The sequence below is a fragment of the Populus nigra genome, chromosome 3 (assembly GCF_951802175.1).
Source record: "Populus nigra chromosome 3, ddPopNigr1.1, whole genome shotgun sequence".
NCBI lineage: Eukaryota > Viridiplantae > Streptophyta > Magnoliopsida > Malpighiales > Salicaceae > Populus > Populus nigra.
The window spans coordinates 6,160,558-6,173,194 of record NC_084854.1 but is presented as its reverse complement, the minus strand read 5'-3'; the positions used below and the strand labels follow the sequence as shown (position 1 = coordinate 6,173,194).

The 12,637-nt window shown below is 31.2% G+C and overlaps 1 long non-coding RNA gene across 1 annotated transcript; it reads left to right on the top strand.

The window, feature by feature from the left end:
* The first annotated feature begins 3,448 nt into the window (after positions 1-3,448).
* Positions 3,449-6,265, top strand: LOC133689246 (uncharacterized). Its single transcript, XR_009841280.1, has 3 exons — positions 3,449-3,700; positions 5,478-5,565; positions 5,719-6,265. It is a non-coding gene; the product is annotated as an uncharacterized LOC133689246 (long non-coding RNA).
* Positions 6,266-12,637: the final 6,372 nt, after the last annotated feature.

Below are 12,637 nucleotides of genomic sequence, written 5' to 3'. Positions count from 1 at the left end.
ATGTAGGCACTGGATCAACAAAAAATAAAATAAAAGAAAAGAGCTATTTTTTAGAAGAGAATGGTTCAAAAAGAGGGTTTTCTCCTACATGGCTGATGTGGGAGATGGTGGTGTTGTTGGTGATGTTTCTATGGTGGGTTGGATTTTGTCTAATGAATTTGGTGTAAAAATATAAAGAATTTAAATGATTTTGGTTTTCAATAATTGGCTTTATTTGAAACTGTGATGCTTCTTTCTTTTTTAACATCAAATTTAATATAGGTTAGTAAAAAACATTAAACCAAGAATATTCTTTTACTGCAGAAGCAATTGTGGCTTTACTGTTCCTTGGCTGGAGGTGGGAATCAATTTTTTGTCTGGACTATAATTTGCCTAACATTGAGAGACCTTTATCATGCAATTTGTTGTGAAACTCTTGTCTTTTTTTTCTCATATCCTGTATTTGGTTTCTATGATGGTGTTGTTAGTGATGTTTCTATGGTGGGTTGGATTTTGTCTAATGAATTTGGTGTAAAAATATAAAGAATTTAAATGATTTTGGTTTGCAATAATTGGCTTTGTTTGAAACTGTGATGCTTCTTTCTTTTTTAACATCAAATTTAAGATAGGTTAGTAAAAAACATTAAACCAAGAACATTCTTTTACTGCAGAAGCAATTGTGGCTTTACTGTTCCTTGGCTGAAGGTGGGAATCAATTTTTTGTCTGGACTATAATTTGCCTAACATTGAGAGACCTTTATCATGCAATTTGTTGTGAAACTCTTGTCTTTTTTCCTCAAATCTTGTATTTGGTTTGGCAATTTATTTTCTCTCTTTCTCTTTGCATGGTGTTCCATTGTTTTCATTTATAATATAAAAGTTGATTGATTTTTTTCGTCTCTGTTTTTTGCCTTATTAACCGTCATCGTTAGATTTGTCAATTTTGGTTCTTCATCTTTTCTACTCGATTCTCAATTGAGTTGGGGTTTGTTTACAACACCTTTGTAAGAAGTTATCTCTTGGTGTATTTTTTTTTTCTCTTTTAAATATTTATCTTACCATTTTCTTCGCATGTTACTTAATGTTTGAACTTACTACATTAATATAAGAACTTGAAAAAGGAGTAGAAATGAATTTGATTCCAGGTAAAGCTCTAAAAGTTTTATATGAATCTTTTGGACAATATTGGTATCTCATTCTAAAATTGTTGGAATGTGGATAATTTCACCGACAATCAAATGATATGAATTGAAGCATAGAAAACGAGAGAATGTAATTCACTTGGTGTTCTTGGTATACATGAGAATAGGCATAGATTGATTTGATTATGATCATGTCTAATTTATAAGTAATTAAATTGTATTGAATTGGATCAAAGAAAACATACCTCCCCTTGGTGTTATTGATATCTTTAAAAATAAATTATATTCACAAAAAGTTTTGAGTTTATTAATCTCTCCCAAAGTCATCCAACTCAACATGGAAGTAGTAAATCCTAACTAATATTTTTATGTCTTCTCAACACAAAATTCATAAATAATACATGTTTAGGTGAACCAACATTCTAATTCTCTACATTTGGTTAAAGAAAATGCATCTTTTTTTGTTGAATTTTGATAAATTTTGAGTAAAAAAACAACTTTTCTTTGAAAATGATGAGAGCATTTCATTATTCATGGATTGGTCTTTTTTATTTTTATAGGAGAGTTGTATCTCTGATAAAGATGCCTAAATAAAATTTCAAGCAAATCTTTATCAAATGGAAGTGCCTAAGTTTTTTTTAATGAATTTTCCTGGAAATTCATGACATGCTGGTGTGCATGCTCAACTAGTTGTTGTTCATTGTTTACAAAAGAGTTATATGTTCTTCAACAAATATTGAAGAAAATCAAATAGTGGATCAATATTTGCATTGAACGTCGTGTTGCTTAAATATATGCAATATTATTCTTCACATGAGTGAGTCTACTTTTCAGTGCCCTATCATCTTTAAAGATTTTAGCCTTAAATAGTATATGAAGAGTTTAAAAGAGAAGTGGAGAGACTGCTGGAATTTATATTATAAATTTATTATGATGATGTCCAATACCTTTATAGTAAATGGAAGTTTAATGTGGCCTAATTTTTTTTTTAATTTCAGCCAAGAAAACCTCATATCCCTCTCAAAACTAGAAAAAAAATGGCAAAAAAAGCAAAACAGATGTAATTGAGGACTACCTCCCTGACCATAAGGAAATTATATTTATTTTTGTTGATAAGTTTGTTGCCATGAAAAGTGACACCCTTGAAGTGGTGCCTTTCTAGGTGTGTGTAGTTTTGGATTCAAGTGTCTTGGACACTTAATTTTTTTTTTTTTAATGTTTAATAGGAGCTCCGAGTGTTGGTATAACATTGTATGTGAGGTTGGTGCACCATTTGTACTCAGAAGTTGACCCAATACTAAACCCTAACCATGTTGAGCACATTAATTTAAAATATATTTAATATTTTTTAAAAAAATTCTTAAATTAATTAATAATATATTTTAGATATTATTTTATTAAACTCTATTTATTATTTACTTTGTTCTCAAATAAAATAATAAAAATATTTTTGTAATATTAATAACTTTTTTTTCAATCCATTGTAATCTTTTGTTTAAATTTAATTTAGTTGCTAGGTTTATTACCTCGATGAAGACTTGACAGGTTAATCTAAATCGACCTAATATATTATTATTTTAATATTTAATATTTATTTTATTTTTTAAAGTCAAATTATTATTTTACTAGTCATCTAGATTACATTTGGATTTGTGATCAAATCAATGAAGTTATTTTAAAATAATTCATATGATTTAATTTGAAATCATGTTACAAAATGATTAAGTTCATAAGGTTTGAAGGTTAATTAATTAAGCTGGATTTTGGTCAAAATCTTTCTTGCAGTTGAAAAATATATTAAAAATATTTGGATATTTTTTTTAATATTCAAGATTTCTTTTATCCAAGCTGCGTGTAGCACTGTACAATTATCTTGTCCTGCCCCTGACGTTCTAAAAGCATCAGTTAATGTTAATAAAAAATAATGAGACCGTAATTAATATTGTTTAATTCTAACTGTAATGTAATGTGGTTGAGTTTTTTTAAAAAAAATAATAAAATAAAAGCTTTTTTCTAGTGAGTACAAGCAGAATTATATACTGATTATTTTTTTAACATATTTTTTATTTAAAAATATATTAAAATATTTTTTATTTTTATAAATTTATTTTTTTATATAAGTATATAAAAATAATATAAAAATTAATTTTCTTAAACAACTTTGCTCAACATTTGTGCTGCTTCCCAAATGGGGCAAAAACAACGAGTGTGTGTGTTTCAAAGTTAAACACAAACGTGTACACATAGCCCAAGACCAGGCCCAAACTGAAACCACACTTAACATTGCTCAATTACACCACAAGGAAAAACTACAAATCCAAACTCCAGGAAAAAACAAACAAGAAAAAAAAAAGGCACTTGCTAGGATTCCCTCCCTTGGTCGCTACCGCCCAAGGACTCAGCTGACGCTGTTTCTTGAAGACAAAACGAACCGAGTCATTTTGCTGAGTTTGGACGCGGGGTGATCCGTGATTTTTGAACGCGGAAGCATAGAGGGACTACACTAACGTGACCCGATTACAATTTGGTATTTGAACAAGAATATTGGGACCTGTTTTCGGAGGGTGGATCACAGAAATGTGAGTTTTCTTACGACACATTGATTTTCTTTTCTTCTTTTTTTCTTTTAGCTGTCGAAGAAATGAGGTTTTTAGTTTTACATCTTTTTTCAAACTGTCGATCATATTGTTCATATTCTAGTTAAAATGCACACTTTTGCTACTTCTTAGTGTCGATAGTTGAGATGGGAAGCATTGCATTTACTTGGCTGTAAGGATTTTTTTGGTTTCTTTCTCGATTTTTCCGTAGATTTTTAAATATATGTATGTGATTTTTATATTACCAAGTCGAGTGTTTCAATCAGGCCACGGATTTCTTAGGACAGTTTTTGCTTGATAAATAGAGTTGTTCTTTAAGATGCCTTCTAGTTTTCTGATCAGAGTGTTTTGTTGAGTTGAGGTTTGGAGGAAAGGCCATATTCTTGTTTATGAACACCTCAAGTGTTCTTTGACCTTTTGAAAAGACATGTCTGCTTTCTTTAATGTCTTCGAATCTGCCTGTGTCTTGGTTTGGAGGAAAGGCCTAATTTAGAGTGAAACTAATTTATCTGATTGATCATTTGTGTATGATATACCCCATCAAACATCATGGCAAAGTTAGCATATAAACTGCATCTTTTAAAATCATATAAATTTCTTAGTTTTTAATTTGACTAGCATTTTGTATCTCCTGTTTATTCTTATGTAGGATTTTTGAATTGTGTCTAAGGCTCTAAGCTTGCTAATGCTTGACATTGGAGTCTTTTCAAGTTATATTATTTCTGTTTCATTGATCTCGATCTCTTCTGAGCCCTATGCTATGCTACCGTATGGCGGATTCAATGCAGTTGCTTCTGTAACAGCTGGTAGATTATCTCATTAGATAAAGAAGTTAGGAGCTTGTTTGATTCATGAAAGAACCTGTGCCCCACTTTCTGAAATGTGTGTTGGAACACTTTAAATAGCTCCTAAGTTTGTTGTTCCTCTTTACTCTAATGATCTGGTTTCTACAAAACACAAAACATGCATATTAATCAACATGTAAACAAAAAATCAACTTGCAGTACTTGTTGATAGAAAATAGACTTGAAGAAGTAGATTGAGGCAATGATCAATCATCTGGTCTTCAATTTATTGTTTGCTCTTTAATACTAGTAATGTGATTGCAATATTGTTTCTTCGGCTTACTTGATCTCATATTCTTGGCAGCATAACCAATAATAAACTGCGAATCAAAATTTATATATTACTTTATGTAAGAATTTTGATAGAAGGAATACAAAAGAGAAAGTTTTCTTCTTATTAAAACCATGTCATAATTGTCTCTTTTTATAGGCAATTTTGACAGCTAATTTTAACGTAACGTTTAAAACAAAAGGATAGAACTTGCTAGTTTAAAAGGACACAAATCTATTTAAAGTAGAGTTTAACAATGTGATCTTTGAATAAGTAGAATCGGCCTTGCTCTACACTTTATATTATCGCATTTTGTTTCTTGTTAAACCAAAATTTGTCTGCGAGTTATAGCTTTTTCCGCCACATTTTTTCTTATTGCTGATTGTAGTTTTGTTTTAATATTAAATACCTAGGCATGTTAAAATGATGATTTTTTGACAAGGATGATACTGTGATGGAGTCAAGGTTGATTTGTTTGTTGCTTGTTGTTGAATGATTGTCAATCATTTTAACATTCTAAAATGGTTTTGATAGTATGGAATGTGTTGGGACAATGCCAAACTCACCTCGATTGTTATGTATAGTCTTGCTCCAAGATGCATGTTGTTCTGATTTCGTTCTGATTTCTTGAATATGGATGAAGATAAGTCCTTATAGAAGCCCACAGCTGATATGTATGGTTAGTTTTGTCCACATGAACGGATACAAGCTTTGGCCACAGTGCTACCTAGGTAAGTAGAAATGGCTTTAGCCTGCAAGACTGCTTGATTTTTTCAACACTCACTCTTTTTCAGTATTTGTTCCAGTATTTCATTTTTTATTTTAACCCTATTTAGATTATCTAAAATTCTAATTGTTTTTCTTAATTTCGGTTTGCATTGAAGAGCATATATATTGGTCTTCTGATTACTACATTTCAAGAGCATGACTGCATGAAGATCTGAAGTTTGGGTTAGCCCTCGCCTGCTGCTGTAGAAGCTTTGCTTCTAATTTAGTGATCGCCTCATGACTGTCATTTTAAGTTGCTTTTTAATAGCACTCGCATGAACTGGATTGTCTTGAAGCATCCTTTCTACGGTAATTGTTCCTTCCTGAAATCAACCTGCCATCTGTCATATAAGCACTAAAATTTGATCTGTTGAGCACTTGAGTCAGATGGCCTAAGGACATTTACTGAAGTGGAGATCTGTGTGAGCTGCAAATATTTATATTAATGTCCTTGCCTTCTATTCAGTTGGTTGACGAGGCACCATGTGGTTTTGGTACATTGTTGGGCATTTTCCGATGTAAGCGTCTTTCAGGATGCTGCTATGTCTATACAGGATTGCAAGGGAATGCTTTATTTGTTGTGTACTATGATGTTATGCCTAATGAAATCCTTGGCAGAAAAAGGAAATCAATATAATTGAAACAGCGAGGGTCATGAATTAATCTAGATTTAGGACGTCCACGTTAAGCGTGTAGCGATTTTATGGATCACTTGATTGTTGTGATTGATATGTGCATACTGCATAGACTATTCATCTGCATATCCAATTGATATTACAGAACCTGAGGGACAAATTTGTTGTACGTGGATCATGTTGCTGGCTTAATCTTATGATTTACTAGGAAACGTTAAGGTGGAACTTTCCTCTAGTGTATGATCTGGTCTTACTGGTTGGAAGATCGCACTCCTTATTTGTAGGTTGCTGCGCATATATCAGATGGTGTAGTGATATAAGCAACTTTTGATCAATGTTCTTGGGCGTGCCAGATCGAGGTCTTTGCATGATGGAAGTTTGGTTACTAGTCACAGCCTACCATCAAAGCAGATACTTGAGGGGTGTTTTTAATTCAGTTGCATCTAGTTTATATCTAACTACAGACACCTGTGTCTGTATGAAGCTCTTACAGGACATAGCATTTTAGCCCAAATGGATTTAAGGATTCTAAACTTCATCGGAATTTAATCTATAAGATACTCTAATTTCAATGGTCTTGTTTTGTTCCCAGTTTTATTTCAATACATACATGATGAAGATGGCGCTGGTGTAGAGCTTAGATATGCACAATTCACAACAATAACATAAGAAACATTGTTCAAATGATAGATAGTCTTTGCCATTATGGCATTGTGTTAAAAGTTGTTTAATTTTATTTTACTTTTTAAATACTGATTATAATAAGACATTTACCCCACTCTATGGTCTATATAACAAGTGGAGTGGAACCTGCTGTCTTAGGTTGCCTAACCTAAATGAGTAGGCTTTTTTTGAAGCCTAGTTTGCCCAAGGAAGTCGTCCCGGATTCTTCTATAAACATGATAAGATGCATATCACGATAAAAGAGGTCACGTTACATTGCCCCCGGTAGGGTATGGTGAAGACCCCGGCGGCTATAGAGAGGAAGGCAGAGAAAGAAGCTAACGTTACGTATGTCGTTTGTCTGGAACCACTGTCTCTATCACTTGTGAATGTTTGGTAAGAAACTATCAATTTTTTCCCAAATGGATTTGGAATCAAAAGACATTCAGGAAAATAATTTTGAAACGAGTCAATGAAAAATGGGTGCTGGAAAGCGTGAACCATGGAAAACGTTGTCAAATCCAAGTCCGATTTTTCATCATTTTTGTCTTCGAACCATGTTGTATCAATTAACTTGGTCAAGTTTCTATCTTGTGTACGAGTGAACAGAGGCATGTGAAACCCCTTAATTTCTATGGGAGACTGGAAACCTCCTGTTTGTTTGTTTTATACAGTACTTCGAAACGAGTGGGGTCTTCGGATATGGAATAGAAGATAATGGAGACGAAAGGGATCAAAATTATCTTTGTAATTCAGCTTTCTTTATTTTCCCTTTTAAGATGGTCTTGTCAAGCTTTTGTTGTGATCCAATAAAAGGAAATCAAGCTTCTTCTGTTTTTGAGATCAGATAAAAATTATCTTTGTAATCCCTCGATTAACAAGAATTAATATCGACACTTTTTTTTTTTTAATTGAGATTGCGGCTTGAAGCCTTAAAAAATACTTGTATCACTCGAGTTAGTGTAGATTTAATGAGGTTAAAATACAATATGATCTAATCGTTTCTATCAAAATGATTTATAAACTTATTAAAATAATATTTTGTTTTATTTTTTAAAATTTAATTTTGACATTAACATATTAAAACGATTCAAAAACACAATAAAAATATTTTGAAATAAAAAAATTTCAAAATGTTCCAAAACTTCAATTGAAACATTATCTCATAAAAGGCAAATCGTAAAAAATACCTTAGCAAAATTCTAAATCAACAAAATATTAAAGGATAAAATTAAAAAAAAATATAATAAAAAAGATTTAAAACAAAATAAATAGCAATAAAAATAATGAGACTAAATTTGATATAAAAATAATTTGAAATCAAATTCTGAGAATTGAAATTAAAAAAAATGAGAAGCTTCCAACACCGCCTTCTGAGGCGGTGTTTGGACATGAGATGACACTGCACGTGCTGCCAATTCAATGGCTCGTGCGTATCATACACCACTTTTTTCTAGAATAATAATTATGTTTATCAAAAGACCAAATCACTCACGGTCAACTTGTTTATAAATAAAAAAGCAGTTTAAAAATACAATAAAGTCCTTGGATACAAGCTTGAAAATTTTTTCTTTTAAATTTAATATACTCTTTACATTGTGTTTTTAAAATGTAAAAAAAAATAAAAAATTCCCCTCTATCATCCTTTTAACAAAATTTGCTTCTTGGGGTAATATAGTTTTTACATTATTCATATAAAAGATAAAAATACTGAATTGTTCCCGATCAACATTTTAAAATTTTTTGCTTTTAAGAGTAATATAATCTTTACATCGTGTATTTAAAAAATAAAAAGACCAAATTATCCCTAATTATTCTTATAATAACTAATAATTCTTATGGAAAAGATCATATTATCTTCAATAAAAAGTTTATTGATTTTTTTAAAAAAGAGAAAAATGATAATTACATTATTTTATTATGATGAATAATAATTTGTGTCTAGAAAAATAGTGAATTGTACATGCCAATCAATTTATTTTATAATATTAATGTTGATTTATCTAGAGATAAGTTATACAAGGTAGGAAATTTGAGGGCTAATAGCCACATGGAAAGATGCAAATTGTTAATGGCACAAATAATAATATGATTGCAAGTACCAAAGGACTAGCCAAGGTTAATGGATCCCAAAGATGTAGGATGTGGTGCCATATTTGACTTAGTGTATAGCTTAAGAAAAAAAACACTCTAATTTTTCAAGTTTTAAAAATTACAATTCTAAATTATTATGGAAAAAAAATATAATTTTTAAATTCTAAATAATATAAAATCTCTTATAAAAATATAACACATAAAATTGTTTAAATAGGAGCCAAACCACCATTTGCATAGAGAAACCTAAACAAAATAAAACTCTAAAACTTAATTAAGAATCAAAATCCTAAAATATCTAGGGAAATTAAAAAAATAAATCATAAACAACATTTTATGGGTTGAATTTGAACATGAAAACAACCTAAAGAGGCTAAAGCTCATAGTAGAATGCATTGGAAAATTGTTAACCTGATTCAACAATTGAATAAAAAATTATGTTCTTTTTCATTAGAAAACTCATTTGATGCATCCATATTGTTTTGGACTTGTCGATATATATCTCGCATTAGACTTCTCTACCTGAGAAAAAATCATCCTTATGTTCAAGGTTAGAAAATGAACTCTTTCATTCCAAAAATAATAAAATAAAAAAAAAATACTTTGAATATAACATTATAATTAGTTTATTTACAAAGTAACTTGTCTTTGGCCTATCGGTTTCCAAATCTTCACCTCTAATAAACATATTTTTGATAGTAGCTTTCACCTCTAAAAATACTTTCTTCAAATATGAGAAATGACACATGAAAAGTACCACCACCAAGATAAAAAAAATAAGCTTTTTTTTTTCATCACAACTACTAGCGTTAGATAAAATCATAGTCTATATAGGAATCCTTGATCAAAAGGATTTGTTTTAAACTAGTTAATTACAATTTTTATTTAACGTGTTAGTTACATTCCTTATTAGATTATGATTGTTGGAGGTTGTAATCTCCCTATAGATATAAGGCCAATATATATTGAATTTAAGAGTGTTAATCGATCAATAAACACTAAAAATGTTCAAAAACTTTTGTGTTTTATTTCTAACAAGCTTTATTATTCAACTCATAAGCAATGATTCTTGTATTCACCTTATTGATAATACATATCACAATAAGGCCAATAATAACACTAATATCCATTGTAGTTTTGTAACATCCCCCATTTCTTTGATAAAACCACAATCTCATGTCAATAGAAAAACAGAGTAGTTAAAATTTTTTTTTTACATACATATTCGATCATGGTCTTCGTGTTAACATCTACCGGAATTTCGACGGAGTCCCCCCTATACTAGAAGGTCCCAAATTACTGGCATGTAACCTGTTTACACTTCTAACAGTTCGCATCTCATAACTTAATTCCCGACCCAAATTAACCTGGGCTTCAATTCCACAATTATACTGACACCTATCAACCATAATATTTATGATATGCATGATATAATAAAAATATCATTATGGACGGATAATTTAAATAAATATAAATACATAGACATGAAATAGGGTTATATAAACTACAACGTTAAATTCATCCAATCAAGTTTAAATATTTATTATACAAATTAAGTTATACAACCATTTTCATGTTTACAAAATACAAGGGTATACTCCCTAGAACCTAGATCTCAAAAAGGGAACATAAGCTAGGATCTACTCCTGTCGTGCATGCGATGATCCTGAAACAAAATACATATTATTGCAAGGTGAATATCACCATAAATATAACAATATGAATATCTAATAATTTCAACAGGGTAACATACATTCATATTTCATTTACTTCTCCCTTCTAGTTTTTTATTTATTTAAAATATCTTCCTTATTCAAACTATTAATAATCGTTCCCTCTACCACTATCAACCTTCATTCCAGACCTTATAAGATCAACATGATTACTTTTGCTTATCACATTACCGATACCAATTTCACTGGTATCGTCATCACCACCCCATAGGAGTCGATATAAGGCGATCCCTTTACCCAGAATCTTAACATACACTAAATGTATGCTAGCCATTACATGCTGATCCCTTTACCCGGGATCCTAACATATACTGAATGTATATTAGCCAATACGTGGAGATCCCCTTACCCGGGATCCTAACATACACTAAATGTATGTTAGTCCATTCATGACGATCCCCTTGCCCGGGATCCTAACATACACTAAATATATGCTAGCCAATACAGGGTGATCCCCTTACCCGGGATTCTAACATACACTCAATGTATGCTAGTTTATGCCTCAAATCACACTTCTCATATTTTCTTTGTCAGTGATAATTTCATCACTTCGCAATTCACATAACAACTTTTCACCTTGAATACACATACATTCAGTAATTCACATTTCACATCAAAATATATTAAATCATGGAATTTTAACTAGAAAGCGTAGGTGTGAATCACCTACCTGCAATAGAAGCTCTACTCGTGCTCCTCTGCTGCTGCTGTTGCACCACGTCTGTGGTCCCTCCTGCAAATCACAGGTTTATCTCATAAATTTTCCTCACTCAAGGATATGTTTTATAATAACCATATCAACAACCAATAAGTCTTTCTTTCAGTCATTTCTTAGTACTTTATGTTTTTCTCATTTCAATCATTATTACTGTCATTCTTTGTCCAATCCTAGTTATCATTCCTTTCTTTATATTTGGACCATCATTGTCCAACTGTTATTGCCTCGTTTTTGAACTATTACTGTCTGACCTCTCCTCAGATTTTTAACTATATCTGGAGTTATAGAACTCCGATTCAAGCAAAATTTATGGAGTTGGAAAGGTAAGATATGAGGCTACAAATTTTATGATTTGAGAAGAACGCAGTTCTGCCTCTAAGATAGTCAAAATCGCTCATTAACAACCACTTGGACTGTTACTGTCCATTTTTGAACTGTTACTATCTGACCTCTCCTCAGATTTTTAACTATATCTAGAGTTATAGAACTCCGATTCAAGCGAAATTTATGGCGTTAGAAATGTAAGACATGAGGCTACAAGTTCTATGTTTTGGGAAGAACCTAGTTCTGCCTCTAAGGTAGTCAAAATCGCTCATTAAGAAACATTTGTACTGTTACTGTCCATTTTTGAACTGTTACTGTCTCACCTATCCTCAGATTTTTAACTATATCTGGAGTTATAGAACTCCGATTCAAGCGAAATTTGTTACAATTTCTATGAAGGAACTTGATCCTAATTCCTTCATTCTCCTACCTAAAATCTCTTTGAAGGTCAAGAGATGAAACTGTCCAGATTCATCAACCTTTCCATTGACACACAACACATGAAGTTCTTTACTTTAACAACTCTTACTTTTTCCTCAATTCAAGTCTAAGAACTCAATATATAAATTAACATCCAGGCATCAATTCATAATCGACTTGAAATGACTCATAAGACCAGGTTTAGAATATCTTACCTGATGTGAATCAAGGCTTCGATCCCTCCTTTTCTTTCTAATGACAGCCGACCCTCCCCTCTTCTCTTCTTGTTCAATTTTTCTTGTTAATCCCTTTCCCACCAGGGTTTATTTTACCTATAACCCTCAATCTGAGATGGGTTTTTTTTAAAAAAAATTTGGTGTTTCTCTCTGGATTTGTAAAAGTAGATATAAAAACTTCATCTTTTCTTTCTTTACGTAGCTGCAGATCT